The sequence below is a fragment of the Lepidochelys kempii genome, chromosome 5 (assembly GCF_965140265.1).
Source record: "Lepidochelys kempii isolate rLepKem1 chromosome 5, rLepKem1.hap2, whole genome shotgun sequence".
Taxonomy (NCBI): domain Eukaryota; kingdom Metazoa; phylum Chordata; order Testudines; family Cheloniidae; genus Lepidochelys; species Lepidochelys kempii.
The window spans coordinates 60,171,866-60,184,308 of record NC_133260.1 but is presented as its reverse complement, the minus strand read 5'-3'; the positions used below and the strand labels follow the sequence as shown (position 1 = coordinate 60,184,308).

General features: G+C 41.2%; 1 protein-coding gene across 8 annotated transcripts in view; it reads left to right on the top strand.

Moving 5' to 3' along the window:
- Window positions 1-12,443, top strand: part of ARB2A (ARB2 cotranscriptional regulator A) — a 377,086-nt gene that overhangs the window by 334,001 nt on the left and 30,642 nt on the right. The window lies entirely within an intron of this gene.

Genomic DNA, 12,443 nt, shown 5'->3' with positions numbered 1-12,443 from the left:
GCTAATGTTTTGCAACTCATTTCATATCCCTTGGCACACTTGGAATTTGTTATTTAAATTTCATTTTTAAAAATTCCCACTTCATTTCAGAACCTTAGTTCCCTCTATCCCCTTACAGGGCAGGGGAGCTGGGTAGGTTTGAATCCCACCAGGGAGCCATTTCTTCTCTCTCTCTACGTTGGAACAGTAAGAAGGGAGTATAAAGAGGTGCTTGGTAAGGAGTAACATACCTGCTCCTGGGGACAGTTAAAGGTGTTTCCTGCGCTAGGTTGATTGTGGGTTCTATCATAATATCAATGTTTCTGCTACAGGTTATGCAGCAAATGAAAAATATAAATGTTCAGCCTCCTGCAGTCCTTGGGCCTCAATAGACCACTAGTCATGCAGGAAGCTGTGCGACTCAGTAAACAGAGCACTGGACAGGGACTTTAGGAGATCTGGTTTCCATTCCCAGCTCTGCTGTTAGTCTCGTATTTGACCTTGGGAAAAATTATTTCCCCACACTCTGCCTCGGTTTTGCCATCTGTAAAACTGGGATAATGATACTGACCTACTTTATAAAGTGCTTTCAGATCTGCTGGTGAAAGATAGAAGGTAGTTATTATTCATAAAGTGCTTTGAGATGCATGCTTGAAAAGCAGTATATTTTATTAATAATACTTTGGGGTTGGGAAGGACTTTTGGCTGATTCGTAAAGTTTTTTAAAGATTGGGATGGTTGGGGTTTTTTTGGTTGATTGGTCAGGTTTCGGGTTTTGTTTCATTTTTCCCTGCATATTCTGTAGGTTTGGCTTGTCTGCAGAGATTATGTACTGGTTAAGGACGGAGGTCAGGTTCTGTAATGAGAATTGGGACCAAGACGATAGGACTTTAACATCAAGCCCAGATAGAGGCACCCCCATCAGAACCCAAATTCTTTTCACAAGAAAAGGGGCAGTTTGGGATTTTATTCTGGGGCTAAATCCCAATGGTTGACTGGAACTAAAATGACACCCACTGGACAGATGCCAATTGTGGCCATGTAAAAATTAAGGAGGGCCACTTTGGAATTGCGAGGTAGCAGGTAACAATTGCAATGAAGCCTTCAGTTGAATAAATCTTGATTTAATTGTATTGATAAAAGCCATGGCCATTGTTAAACTTGTGTGCTGTCTTTAAATAATAGACCGAGCAGTGTAATAACACAAACTCTGAAATATATGTTGATCATTTGAGTCTGCAAAACATTCAGATAAGTTAGTAGGTATTTCATTTTGATAATATCAACCTGTTTATACAGTAACAGAACTGAAATATTTGGCAGTTATCTATGTACACAAATATGTTTCACGTATATGAATATGGAACGTAGTACACAAATATACCATTAACTTAATATAAGCAACAACATCATGTGGCAGTTTTCCTAAGAATATATTTTATACATCTGTGAGGAGATATACATGATATAATTATATGACAAATAAAAATATTTGAAGGTAGAGAACAGATTTGTTTATATGTGTAATAATTTACTTACCAGTGTAACTGAACTCAAATGTAAAATTATTACTTACATTGTGCCATAAATGTACATTATGTAGTGCCGTAAGGGGACTATACAAAATGACACACTAGCAAATAGCAATGCTAAAAATAAATCTTTGTCTCAAAGAACTTACTGTCTAAAGGCATAAGTGAGTACTGTACGTTATGGTACTGATCAAAGGGAAACTAGTGTACAATTAATATAGCGTGTGATTATTTTTTTTTGAGATGCTGCTATTGCTTAATTTTACAGATGGATAGACTGAGGCAATGTGAGGTTACATGATTTAGATAAGGTTAAACATTGGGCCAGATTTTTAGACAGGTTAGGTATGCGATAGTACATGAAAAATTAGTATGCAATTGAATGCCTAATTTGTGAGTTCAGTTACTGTGATTCTGAGCACAAACAGGTAAATTCACTGATTACAAATTATCCATTTGCATATATAATTATCCAGTGTACACATGCAATTGTAATTGGACATTTAAAAATTGCACACTCAGGACCAGATCGTTGGGTCCAACTTAGCTGTGCAATGCACAGGATGTAAATGAGAGAAGTGAGAAGGAAAAGATGATGTAGGGCAGCTTATAAGGGAGCTGTGCAAAGTGGGCAAAGCAGCAGCAGTGAATCTAGTCCATGTTTTGTGCAATTACACACTGAATTTATTTGAAAATATGTCCCATCAAGTCTGTGGCCTAGATTAGAACCAAGTATCTACCTTGTATCTCAATCTTTGCTGCTGCTGCTTCTTATTATTATTATGTTATATATAAGATATATATATAAGATCTTATATAACTTAACACCTAGACTGCACTATCTCAGAGTTTTTGCTTCTAAGTAGTAGAATTCCACATACATAAAGCTTGTAATGAATGATAGAACTTTTTGTGTGTGCCCTGATTTAAGTGTACATACAAAAGCAACAACAAAAATAATGAACTGTCTGAAGGCAGATTAACAATAACTTTTCTAGCTGAGAATCTTTCTATTTTCTGGTTCACTTTCCAAATAATAAATCAAATTCCTCCTACTATCAGTAATTTCAAATGTGACTAGCTCTGTATGAAAGATGTTGATACATCTCTATATGCATTAGTCAGTGGTTGCTCAGCAGGGTGACATCTCTTAGACTTTTGATGGACCCCCATAACAGGAAAGCACACTGAGATATTGTTAAGTTACTTACTTAAATCCACCAAACCACAGAAATTCTGATCTAGATCTGCCCCAGAACCCTTGACTTTCAACCATATGTACAACGGTTCTCTATCAGAGGCTCTACATCACAGAGTAATGTTCAAAATCCTTGGTGACTTTTTACATATGCTCAGGAGTGCGGTACACTTGATGTGTGATGCAAAATATTTTTCCCTGTACACTACGGCTTTGCAAAGGAGACAAATTCACAACTTTTGATATAAAATTTGTCAGTTTCATGTCTCAAACATTTTATTTTTCCATGAGATTATCACAAAAGGACCGTTTTCATATTGTCATTTTGAAATTTAAATAATTTGTCAGTTTTGCTCAAAAATAGGACTGTATTGATCAAAAACAATATTCTGCAGTTTTTAATAAACTACAGTTTTCAAAAATTTATTTTGAAAAGTGAAAACCTTGATTTTCAAGGGATTTTTATTTTCATTTCAGAATTTCATACTCTTAGGCTATCTTAGATAGAAATAAGTCTTCAATAGTCACATCACAAGTTCTTTAAAGGAGAAGCCTTTTACAGAGAAGCCTATCAAGTAGTCTACTACCAGTCAAGACGTTACTTCAAATTTGGGAGTAGATTCTTGGGGTGGGAGGGACACAGAAGAATGTGCAGAATGAAAAAAATTCAGTGTGACTGACTGATTCTTACACATTTGCTGGGATGAATTCCAGAAGTGACATCCTGACCTCATTGCAGTCAATGGCAAAACTCCTGTTGACTTCAGTGGGCCAGGATCCCCTTACTCAATAAACTGAGTAACTTATCTGTATCATATATACCACTGACTTTTCTGTCGTATACTAGCTACCTGATTTCTAAATTTAGGAGACCAACATGTAGAATATGGGAGCCACTGGTGTTTACTGGATAAATCCTGAACCCAGTGACCTGCTTGTACACCAGGCTAGGTAGATACGGGGAGAAGGAATCCTCCTCTCCCACAAAAGTTGGTGAATGGCTATAGAGTCATTCTGTGGATGCTTCTCCAGCCCAGTAGCTGGAGTAACTTCCAGAGGCCCTAGATGCCACACAGTGCAGTGGAGTCACATCAATTCCACTGCCTATCTGGATGTGTAAACACACCCATAGAGAGAAGGGCAGAATTTGCCCTCATAGCTGTCTTTTTGGTTCAGATATTTTTATTAAAATGGAAGGAAAAAAGGCAGAGTTAAGTACATGGGTCCAGATCCTCAGCTGGTGTAAATTGGTGGAACTATGGAGTTATGACAATTCACACCAGCTGAGAATCTGGCTCTTAGCATCAACAGCTGGTGTCCTGCACACAGTAAGTGTGTGAGTAATGAACACAGGCATACTCGTATAAAATACAGTAACATTAATCATAATACTAACCCAAGCAGAAAACCACATGGACCATGGCTATAATGCTAGCAAAAGTAACTCCAATAAACTATGGTGGGTAATATTCAAAGGAATTAACAAGAAAGAATAGGTGACAGTGCCATCAAGTGTGTTGAGCTAGCTACAATCATAATATGTTCAAAGAGAAACATGGTCTGAAACTGTCAAAAACAGGCTGCTAAATGGTGACTGTGGGTACAAACAGGTGATTGCAAATATAAAATCACCCAATTTGTGTACATTAATGCATTTTTATGTGCATTGCCTATCATATTTTTTGTGTGAAGCCTAGGTGCCTGCTCTTAAAAATTTAGTCTCATATGACTTGGCTGGACTGAGCAGCTTTTTTAAATTTGAAAATCAATCAGACACATTTTTACTTTTAGGTTAATTGATTTTGTTTCCCATGGAACGGCCTGTGACTATGGTGCCTCTTCCTTTTTATCCAATATAAGTGAGTACCATCATATGCAAAAAAGATCTATACAGGTTAATGTCAAGGAGCAGAAAGAGAAACACTTTTTTGTCATTTCAAAATAAGTTCTCGATTCCATGCACATTGCATGTCATACAAAATAAAAAGTTAAGCATCCTGTATATCTTCCCATGGGATTGCAATGAAAATCCCTATAGTTCAATCATTTGTATTTGTTTTTTTATAAAATACTGCCTTTCCTTTATTCTTGACACCTGTTATTTTTATTGTACTGTTCTTTTAACAAAGCCTAAAGTCATAAAAATAAACTATTAATAAAAATATTGCATGTTTATTGGTTTATATTGCACAATAATATGACTTTTATGAACATCCATTCTTAACTGCTATTTTACATGAAGTGCTAGAGAGCCTAATTCATTAACATTTACACTAATGTGCTGGGATCAAATAGTTCAAAGTTTGTGTTTGAGCAAACAAAGAAAAAAAACCTAAAAATATAATGTCTATTCTGTCCTGTGGGTGAAATGCAGTGATCTCTGTTACCTCTGTTACCTCTTTACCCTGCTTTTGAGTTATCAGAGCTGCAAGATCATGGATCTTGCAGCCCTAACCCTAACCCACCTCCAGGTCTCCTAACACGCCAGTCTGTTCAAGGCTATCACAGGTACCATGCAGCTGTTCTGTCTGTGTCCCGCCTCCAAAGCAGCTAAACCAAAGGACTTAAGTGATACAGAATGCCTTACTTAGATATTGGCTTGCAAGGAATTGATTTTCAAACTGCTTGGGAAAAGGATGGTGGCCTGTCTCCCCACCTGCCTCCCTGTCTTTCCATCACCCTTCAGCCTCCTCACCCTAGTCTTTCTCATGCTCTCCCCCAGACTACTTGTTCCATCCTCCTTGTCCAGACAGTCCCAGTCTCCCCATCCCCAACTCCTAACCCTAGCCTCTGGCTCCTTCACCCAATCTATTCCCTCCACCTCCACATGTCTAGTTTTTGATCCATCTGGATTTTAGTCAGGCTGCTACTTCCTCCTCCTTTGTGCTACCTGGGCTACAGCAGCGAGAGCACTGAGAGCACTGGAGAAACAATCTACCTCCACTTAGTTCCTGTGCCTGAGGCCACAGAGGCCTGCAGCAGCTGAGAGCAGTAATTGCAAGGAAAGTTTGGCTCATCCCCTGCATGCTTGGGTTGGAGAATGCCCAGTACACATCAAGTCTTGGGAGAATTTAGCTGCTAGATTCTAAGGAGTTTATACTAATCATAAGCACACTGAGAGTTTTTTCAAAGGCTTATAACTTGGCCAAATTTGGGCACATTTTCACAGGAGCAGCAAAAGGCGCATCCCTGATGATAATGTGACACCTTCCCGCACCCCATCCCAGTCAAGTTTCAGCTCCGAAGAATGGAGCTAGAGACGCTCAATGAAATAGTTGTAAGAATTTTTTTTTAAAGTGGCAAAACACATTTTTCCTCCGTCTTGTTCTTGGAAATGGCTGAACCCTTTTAGCTGAAACTTTTTCCAAAAAAATCCAAACCCCCACCCCACCTTTAGTCCAAGGCAGGGACTTGGCATGGGAAATTTCAGCCCAAATAGTTACGGTTTGACAAAGTTATAAACAGTTGAAAACAGGGTCTTGTAATGGGAAGTGTTAAGTAATGAACTATAGATGATTCTACAAGCTCCATCAATAATATTCTGCTGGTATTATTTTGACCTGTTTAGCCCTAATTACTTAAGGTGTCATTTGACCAAAAAAACCATAACTGCCTTCCACACTTCAGGAATCTGTACAAGGCATTGAAATGCTAAGGAACTGTCTGTCCCCAGATCTTCCATAACTAAATACAAACTTCCAGCCTACCAAAGTGCTTTTACTTTGTTATGTGAACCATGACCTTGACAGATGTATTTATTTATTTTACCAGAGCACTTTTTATTTGTATGTGCATTACAAATGGAGTGCAATTAGTTCAGCCTCTGCTCTTGCTTCTACTGTATTTGCACCACAAGTTCAGGTACAGAATCCCTTAAAGATGCATCCTTGGTATCTTGTGGGTATAACATAAGAAAATAAAAAAGTATCAGGAGGTAAGATGTTCCTCTTTCAGATTAATGACACAAACACTTGTTTTGCCCCTGTACTTAAGAATCATGGGGCAACTCCCGAAGGCAAGATTGTATCCAGAAAAGTAACCCTGCCTATGGGGGCCAGGATTCCTGTTATAGTTTCCTCTGTGTTCTTCCACCATGAGACAGAGCTTGTTTTTCCCCCCCTCACCCTGTTGATGAAATTGAGGCCCTGGCCCATGGATATTCCAAAATCCCTGGGGTGAGGCGCAGAGCCATCTATACAGAATCTCTGTGCTTTAGCCCCTGGAAACTCTGTCAGCTTCACTGCAACTGTACTACTAATGATTCCTTGGCTGCAACTACCCCAGGGTCCTTCTCAAAGGGAGATTCCTGCAGCAGAGGCAGTCCTGTGGTAATGTATTACAGCTTTTGACTATGTTAAATTTACAGGGACATCTCTGTTGAGTGCAAGAAGATGTACATCCCCTCTCTGGGCCCTCCTTTGGTCAACCCATTCCTTCCTGGCCTGTCTACCACTTTTTCCCTCACAGATCCCCATATATGCAGATTAAATATGGCCTCAGTTATCCTCAATCCTTAGATAAAATTCCACTGGCTTCCAGGAGAGTTGTGTTTGAGTATGGACTGAGTAAAAACTAAGTCGGGCTATCAAGGATTTGGCTTGTGTTTTAATGTTGAGTTAGTATTAACTCATTGTAACTTATTATCAGTAACCCAATATGTTAAAGTGAGATAATTTGATTATAGGGCTACAGAATGCACAACAAAGCATTCTAGTCATTCTGAGCTGAAAAACAAGTACAAAACAGACATATTCTTGACTGAAAAATCTTTTTTGTAGTTAGTCATGGCTTTTGTTCACAATAGATTTTTTTAAAATGCTGAAAGAAATGTTTTCTCAACACATGCATATATTATGGTTATAACATTTCATTTCTCCCTAGACTGAGGGAAAATGTACTGTACATACTGTATCCACAGTGCCAGTTTTCCTTAACTGCCTATTCAGTGAGCTTCCCTCTTACTTCACTCTACAGGAGATTTAGTTTTCATATTAACTCATTGCAGGATCTTTTATGAACAGTGACTATCAAACTGTGCTGGTGGGCACATTTGTGCATGCTGGTACAGTTCTCTACTAACTTCCGTTCCCATGTCAATCTTTCACACCACACTCCAGTTCTTCTGTTTATCAGCAGTTGTTTTAAACTTATTTCTAGAAAACAACCTGGAGTGGTTTAGACAAACCAAACCAAATTAGAGCAATAATTATTAAAAGACGTGTACAGGACACAAACAATAGAGTTCCCCACATGTATTTAATTCTTCTCAAGTTTCTCTCATACAAAATTTGTGGGCCAACTGTGGTAATAACTAATAATGTTAATAGAAGATGACAGAAAATTTCAGCTGAGTGATCCTGCACAGGGAAATTACTCTGGCATGCTCTTTTGATTGTATTCTAATTTTATAGAAAACCTGGGATTCTGCATTTGAAAAGGCAATTTGAAATACCAGGTTTTGAAATTCATTTAAATATTTCAAATTTCTTCCTCTTCCAAATATACTTTCCTATCAGAGCCTTTCCTCTCCATCACCAACTCTCAAGGCTTACCAGCTTCCCACTGAGAAGGACTTTCTTCAGAACACATTAACACCCTCTATAATTGGTTGGTCAACTAACTCTTTAGTGATGTAAGGCTCTGCCTTTCTCCAGGTCTCTTGGAGCTGAGCGTTCTTAAATGTAGGCACTGATCCTGCAGTGGGACTCCATGCAGAAGGACCAGAACGATATTTTTCCATTTAAATTGGCTTTGGACACAAAGCACATAAAAAACACATACAACTTCATAATTTTCTCTTTTTTCCCCCTCCCTATTATTAAATGAAACTGTAAATTGCATATTCATCACTGAGATTACCAATAATATGGTGACATGTAGATAGGGTTAGGAGCATGCTGATATATATGAAAAACAAATTTGGTAAATGTGAGTCAATCGCAAGTTGTTGTTATTTGTATTACAGAAGGACCTCAGAACCCCGATAATGGTGAGGATCCTATTGTGGTATGCACTGTACAGACACTGAACAGAAAGATGGTCCCAGTCCCAAAGAGCTTGCTATCTAATTATAAGAGACAACTGATGGATACAGGCAGATGGGGAAGTACAAGGAAACAATGAAGCAATATTGTCTAAATAGACAAGACAGATGGGTAGGAGAAAGGGTGTAAAACACAAGCAGAATGAACAATGTATGGTATCAAATGTCATGTTAGTTCCACATTTGGGGGAGGGGTACAACATAAGAGAGGATCAGTGCTAAACTGAAAGGAAATGGAAGGAAAGGGAATCAGTGGGAATGGGCAAGGAGGAGAGGGGAGGATAGGCAGGTGTGGAATGAAGCTGAGGTGAAAAGACTATGAGGGAGACAGAGGGAGAAGGTTGAAGCAAACAACCCATCAGCACAGGAAAGAGAAAGTCAGACCATAAACAAGCTCTTTAATAGAATTTACCTGAATACTGAAATAGCTAAAAGGTACTCCCTAGGCATGCACATGTCAGAAACTGGACTAGACAGCAAGGCCCCAATTCTGGACTGCATCCTGGCACCTTTAAGAGGGGAGTCCCTGGTGATGAAGGGCCAGTTAAGACCACAGCTCAGGGATGTGGCAAAGGAAGGAGGACTGTAGCCAATGCACTCTGCACTGTGGGTGTTCTGGACAGCCTTCCTGGGGACTATTGCAAGTAAAGCATAAGAGCAGCTCCTGAGGCTATTCTGTGTTATTCCAGGGGTTGAAGTGGACTTTGGTAGCCCCACAAGGTGTAAAGGTGGTGGATAGCCACTTTTATCCTCTTTACCCCCTGCACTGAGCCCAGTGGCATCCCAGAACTGGGGCCAAAATGTTCACATTTTCTAATGTACAGTGAGAACTTTTGTTAATGTGACTTTTAAGTCTGCCATTTCTTGTCACCTTCTTCCCAAGTTTCTAGCCCACTTTGTTGTGTTTGTCACAGACAAAGGCAAGACTTTGGCTTCCATTTCCATTTGCTGTATTAAGTTCTTTTTCCCCTGGGAAGCCCCCAGTTTTGAGTGCTGTTTCATGGGCTCTCAATTTAGAGTCTGAATCTCTTGTAGAAACAAAGAGACAAGAAGTGTGGGTAAGGACCCACTGCTAGTTTCTATGGTCTTAGCTAGGTTACTATAATTTATGGCTCCATTCTGAGGCCTCTATTACTGGACATATAATTTTGTTTCACTTTCACAAAACTTTCTTCAATATCTCATTGGTTCCTATGTATCCAGTGGCACTTCCGAGCCTCCCAAAACAAAACACCGAGATGTAGAGACCGTGACTGAGCCCTGGTCTACGCGACAAGTTTAGGTCGAATTTAGCAGCGTTAGATTGATTTAACCCTGCATCTGTCCACACAACGAAGCCATTTTTGTCGACTTAAAAGGCTCTTAAAATCGATTTCTGTACTCCTCCCCGATGAGGGGATTAGCGCTGAAATTGACATAGCCAGGTTGAATTTGGGTTAGTGTGACACAATTCAACGGTATTTGCCTCTGGGGGCTATCCCACAGTGCTCCATTGTGACCGCTCTGTACAGCGCACTCAACTCAGATGCACTGGCCAGGTAGACAGGAAAAGTCCTGCGAACTTTTGAATTTCGTTTCCTGTTTGGCCAGCATGGCAAGCTGATCAGCACAGATGACTGTGTAGATCTCATCAGCAGAGGTGACCATGGAGTCCCAGAATCGCAAAAGAGCTCCAGCATGGACTGAATGGGAGGTACTGGATCTGATTGCTGTATGGGGAGACGAATCCTTGCTATCAGAACTCCGTTCCAAAAGACGAAATGCCAAAATATTTGAAAAAATCTCCAAGGGCATGAAGGACAGAGGCTATCACAGGGACCCATAGCAGTGCCACATGAAACTTAAGGAGCTCAGGCAAGCCTACCAAAAAACTCAAGAGGCAAACGCCCACTCCGGGTCAGAGCTCCAGACGTGCCAGACATTCTATGATGAGCTGCATGCAATTCTAGGGGGTGCTCCTACAACTACCCCACACCTGTACGTGGACTCCTGCAAGGGAGTCTCCCGCAACAGGGATGAGGATTTTGGGGATGAGGAAGATGAGGAGGAGGGGGAGGTTGAAGATAGCACACACCAGGCAAGCGGAGAAACCGTTCTCCCCAACAGTCAGGAACTGTTTATCACTCTGGATAAACCAACCTGGGCTCCCAGACCTTGAAGGCAGAGAAGGCACCTCTGGTGAGTGTATGTACCTTTGTAAATATAATACACAGTTTAAAAGCAAGTGTCTTTAAGGATTAATTTGCCCTGAAGACTTGGGATGCATTCGCAGCCAGTACGGCTACTGAAAAAGTCTGTTAACATGTCTGGGGATGGAGCGGAAATCCTCCAGGGACATCTCAATGAAGCTGTCCTGGAGGTACTCCCAAAGCCTTTGCAAAAGGTTTCTGGGGAGGGCAGCCTTATTGCGTCCTCCATGGTAGGACACTTTACCACGCCAGGCCAGTAGCACATAGTCTGGAATCATTGCATAAGAAAGCATGGCACTGTGTGGTCCCAGTGTTTGCTGGCACTCAAGCAACATGCGTTCTTTATCTCTGTGTTATCCTCAGGAGAGTGATATCATTCATGGTCACCTGGTTGAAATAGGAGAATTTTATTAAGGGGACGTTCAGAGATGGCCGTTCCTGCTGGGCTGTTTGCCTGTGGCTGAAAAGAAATCATCCCTGCTGTTAGCCATGCTGTGGAGGGAGGGATGAAGCGATCATCCCAGAGAATTGGGTGTGGGGAGGGGTTAGTTGGGTTTGTGCTGCATGTTAACCCGAAAACATCAGCGCCTTCTTTTAAATGTCCAGTGTGTCTTTTTCAATTTTACTCTCCCTTTTTTCCCTCCTGCAGCTGCAAATGTTTCAACACTGCAACTAGCATCTCCATCCCAGAGACTAGCACAGATAAGAAGGTGAAAAAAACACACTCGCGATGAAATGTTCTCTGAGCTCATGCAGTCCACTCAAACTGAAAGAGTCCAGCAGAATGCGTGGAGGCAGACAATCGCAGAGTCCAGGAAAGCACAAAATGAATGCGAGGACAAGTGGTGGGAGCAACAGGAGAGGTGGCAGGATCAAGAGGAAAGTTGGCGGCGGCATGATGAAAGGAGGCAGGATGCAATGCTGAGGCTACTGGAGGATCAAACTGATACGCTCTGGCGTATGGTTGAGGTGCAGGAAAGGCACAGACCGCCACTGCAGCCCCGGTGTAACCAACCTTCCGCCTCCCCAAGTTCCATAGCCTCCTCACCCAAACACACAAGAATGCCGTGGCGGGGGGGCCTCCAGGCACCCAACCACTCCACCCTAGAGGACTGCCCAAGCAACAGAAGGCTGGCATTCAAAAAGTTTTGAAATGCAGTGTGGCCTTGTCCTTCTGTCCTCCCCTCCTCCCCCACCCAACCCGTTGCACCCCTCCCAGGCTACCTTGGCAGTTATCCCCCTATTTGTATGACGAATTATTAAAGAATGCATGAATTTGAAACAACAATAACTTTATTGCCTCTGCAAGTGGTGATCAAAGGGGGGAGGGGAGGCAGTTGGCTTACAGGGAAGTAGCGTGAACCAAGGGGGCAAGTTTTCATAAAGGAGAAACAAACAGAACTGTCACACCATAGCCTGGTCAGCCATGAAACTGGTTTTCAAAGCTTCTCTGATGCGCAGCACGCCCTGCTGTGCTCTTCTAACCGCCCTGGTGTCTGGCT